At 48.5% G+C, this 4,409-nt stretch overlaps 1 pseudogene across 1 annotated transcript; it reads right to left on the reverse strand.

The window, feature by feature from the left end:
- Nucleotides 1-616: 616 nt before the first annotated feature.
- On the reverse strand, nt 617-4,021 carry LOC308632428 (nuclear receptor subfamily 1 group D member 2-like; annotated as a pseudogene). Its single transcript has 2 exons — nt 3,983-4,021; nt 617-1,797 (listed from the first exon to the last, which is right to left on the reverse strand). The product of its transcript is annotated as a nuclear receptor subfamily 1 group D member 2-like (transcript).
- Between the last annotated feature and the right edge of the window lie 388 nt (nt 4,022-4,409).

The raw sequence follows: 4,409 nt of genomic DNA on the forward strand, positions 1-4,409 counted from the left end.
TTTTTACATAGTACTTGTCTTCCAAGAGGTAAATATGCTTTATAGATATTTCTTAGTATCTCTGCGAGGTTGGGCACTGAGGACACTATCAATTCTCATTTTCCACAACCAAGTACATGCCCAAATTCATATACTTTAAAAGTGGCAGAGTAAAATACAAACATTAAGCTCTCCCAGCTCCCAAAGTATTTGATAACCAGATCTAACAGTCCTGTGGTGATACCAAGATTTCCAATATTCAACACAACTTCTACCACAAAGGATTGATTTCTACATCCTCCTGTACTTGTGATTGTGCATTTTATGTATATCACAGGGAGAATAAAATGGTTTTTGGTTTTGGCAGATGAAAAAGTCTAACATTCAGTGTGATTATAATTCAGTATAACTTCTCCAGTCTCAGTGTGACACAGCTAATTGGTCCACTGGGGAGATGCAGTCAATGTCTAATCATGGCTGAAGAGTTCCTGATCCAAACAGCTACTGTATGATTACAGAGATAACCTACAATCTTGTATTGTCTTTTCTATCTCCATATATGGCACACACATATAAATAAGCATTTTAGCACAAAATGTGCAGTTAGCATCAGTTCATGTTCAAATAAACAAAGGCCTTAAGGATGAACTTTGAAGGCCAAGAGCTCCTCAGAGGGCATGTTGTTTAAAGATGGAAGATCTGGCAACTTTAGAAGTAGTTTTGTAAAAATAGAGCCTCGTTTGGATGGTTTTTCATCATTAAGGTCCTTAGTGCACGAATGAGGGTTTCCTGCAAAACCTCCACAGAGTTGACATTTTCTATTCCAGATGGATCTGCAGATACTAGGACAACTGCAGTAAACAAACTCATCTCTTCATCACTAAGCTGCAGGGCATTTAGCTTCTCACTAAATTCAAACATAGAGTTTAGCAGATCCCCTGCTCCCATTGAGTGTAAATGATCCACACAATTTCTCTTTCCACTTAAGAAGGTGACAGTATGCTCTTTTGCATCAAATAATGAGGCAAACTGTACCATTACAACCTCAAAAGTCCCAGTGTTTAAAAGGTTGACCTGGTCATGCTGAGAGAGATCTCTGAATCCTGGAGTATGCTTTGCAAATTCCACCACTTCTTTCACTGCTGGAGTGAAGTTCATGGAAAATTCTTCCCAGATTTCATGCCCTGATTTATGTGATCCATAGATGGAGACTTACTCATTGGACAAACCAGAGGCATCCTCCCTCCAGTGTTGCACAGGTAACTATTCTTGTTCTCATTCTGAGAAAATCCATCTATTGGAACTCCGTCACATACTCTTTGAGTATAAGCATTGGAGAAGTTCCTACAATGTCCATTTGCAATACAGATGGCATGGCCATTTGGGAAATGTATTATGTTCCTCCCTTTGTACTGTCCATTGAGATGCCGCTGGCTCTCACTACAAGGAAAATGGCTGTTGAGCCCATTGCCATGTGGTCATGATTCAAATTTCACCGCTCCATGTTCTTGGGAATCCACTCTCCTCTCTGGGGCCGCATGCGCTCAGCTGAGTTTTCTTGCTGCTCTTGATTCTACAAAAACGTGTCCTTGTGGGCTCCTGTCACCATGCCAATCACCTCTTCCTTTGCAAAATCAGAGGAGGGGGGAGGGGAGCTTTGGCTGTTTTCCTGCGCCAGCTGGAGCATTGGTTGCAGTTGTTCCTGGGCTGGTAAAGATGTCTGTTCAGGATGTTCGACTAATGTGTCATTCTGCAAGCGACCGCTGAACTGCTGTTCATCGTGATCTTCATCACATTTTGCATTTCAATTAGCACCCTCTTTTTTTTTTTTTAACATATCCATGATGGAATATTACCCAGCCATAAAGAAGAATGAAATTATGGTATTTGCTGGTAAACGGATGGAACTGAAGGCTGTCATTCTAAGTTTAATGAGGCAGTCTCCAAACACAAAAGGCTGAAAATTCTCTCTGATATGCAGATGTTGACTTACAATGGGCAGGAGTGGGGAGTGTAGGTTCACAGGATTGGACTGGTAGAATTGGAGGAAAGGAAGGGAGGATGAGATTGGAAAAGACACTAGAATGAATGGGACATAACTTTTCTATGTTAATATATTAATATACAACCAGTGTAACTCCACTTCATATAGAACCACAGGAATGGCAAGTTGTACTCCATGTATGTGTGATACATCGAAATATATTCTACTGTCATGTAAAAAAACTTGATTTGGGGGCTTGCACCTGTAGCCTCAGCATTCAGGAGGCTGTGTCAGGAAAATCACATACATTCAGGAGTTTGAGACAAGCCATGGGCAACAGAGGAAGACCCTATCTAACATACACACATACACACAGGGAAAAAAAAAAGAACAATTTTGAAAATAGCACAAACTGGACCAGCAGCATCCCAACAAAGAAAATAGTACAGCCTCCTGGGATAGACTTCAAAAAGATGCAAGAAAGGATGGGAATTAGGATTCTGGCCTCCTGGCTAACTCTCTCTCTGCCCCTCTCACAGCCTCCCACTCAGCTGTGCAGCACTGAGCTGACCACATCCTGCGACTTTACCAAAAAGAAGCAGGAATAATTTCATCTTTCCTCTCTTTTGACTGTGGAGGGCTGGAAATGCATGCTGGAGACAGATGAACAAAACGTGTAACACCCACATCTTGGAAGACCCCAATGAGCGGCAGAGCTCCAGGTTCCAATGCAAGCAGAGGAACCAGCACTCGCCCAGACTACCCTCATCTGGAAAGGCAGCACCCTATTTGGTCATGAGAATCTTGGTCAGAGGGCACTTAACACATCTGCAAGAGACTCAAAGCCAGTTCTCCGACAAAGGCCAGCTAAGGCCATAGCAGAGTCTGACTCCTCCCTCCTCCATGCATAATGGCCAAGGCTCAAACTGCAGCTCAGAGAGGAAGAAAAGCAAGCCTAAGAAGAGTCAGGAAAGGAAGCAAGGATCATGTTCCAATATAAATAAAAATTCATATGAAAGATCCCGGCATTGCTATCAGTGCTGAGAAGGAGCAAAAAGAAAAATTTTGCAACTGTGTAAACTAACATGTCCTGCAAAGAACAGCAAGAAGAACCAGAGGGGCCGCTCTGGGCTCCAGCATCAGCTGGCCCGGGCGAGCAGCCCAACCCGGAGACACACTTCTGCCTGCTCCGGGCTGGGAGGGGGCTGGAGAAATGGGGGGAGTGAGGAGGTGTGCCCTGACTGTCTGGGCAGCCCAGCCCCAGCCTGGTATAGCAGTCCTCTCTGCAGTCCTGGACCAAGAAGGACAAGCACAAAGCCATCCAGGGCATGAGGCCTGCGCCTGTGCGAAGAGGGTGTCCCCAACCCACAGCCAGCTTCTTCCCTGTGACATGAAAGTGATGATACCTGACTGCTCCCAGGGCACTGGGCAGGGACTGGGCCAGGAGGCACAGAGCCGAGCTCCACAGTGGGCCCTGCTAGCACAGGTGTCCATCCGGGTCTGTGTGGAGGGGTGTGTTCCTCAGCTCCTCCAACCGCACTGCAGGAAGCCAGCACCTGCCTCCTGGTGACAGTTCCCAGGCACCCCAGAGAGGAGGAATGGGGCCGGCATGAGGCGCTTCCTCAGGACGTGGAGTAGCCAGGCCCCTGTCCGCCCACACAGCCCTCCCAGCAGGCAGCCCTCCTTGCTCAGACGAGGACCTGTGCTGCCTTCAGGACACAGGCTGGTCCCCATCCAGAATGCCTGAGACACAGGAGCATGCAAGAGGACTTCCAGCGCTCAGGCCCCTCCGGGAAACCTTGGTGTGCCGATGACACATGCCCAGTACCACTCCTTCCCACCCTCTTAGCGGATGACCTCCCCTGTCAGCCTCCCCAAGCCTGGGGGCCAGGGCAGGATGGCCAGGGTGGAGCGCACAACGCAGGTGGAGTCCCTACCCGCAGCTGGATCCCAGGGCCGGCCAAGATCCTCCCATCAGGAGTTGTCCTGGGCCTTCAGCAGCACCATGAAGACACTCACCCCAGGGCTGGCTGTCCCGTGCCTCCCGCCGACATCCATGGCCCGAAGAAGAGCCCAGAGGGAGTGGTCCTGGACAGGGCCTGCAAGCAGAGGCTGAACCGAGCCTACTCCTCCAACAAGCTGCCACACTCTGGTGAGCAGAGGTCATCCAAAGGCCAAACCCAGACCCCGTCCTCCACCAGCATTTGAAGCTACCATCTCCCACATTCCCAGTGTTCGAGGCTCTCACAGCCCCACCCCACCTAGGAGGAGCAGCTCGTGTTGACTGAAGTGACCTCCGGTCCTAAATGCCAGCTCAGTGAAGCCACCCACCTCCTCGCCATCACCTTGTTTCCACACACACAAACACACTTGCAAGAGGCCTCTGAGGCCACTGTCCCCAGGCCTCGTTTTGCTTGCTTGAGGCTTTTGCCACCCCCCAGAGCCT

This window comes from Spermophilus citellus (assembly GCF_964194105.1).
Source record: "Spermophilus citellus genome assembly, chromosome: 13".
Classification (NCBI taxonomy): Eukaryota; Metazoa; Chordata; class Mammalia; order Rodentia; family Sciuridae; genus Spermophilus; species Spermophilus citellus.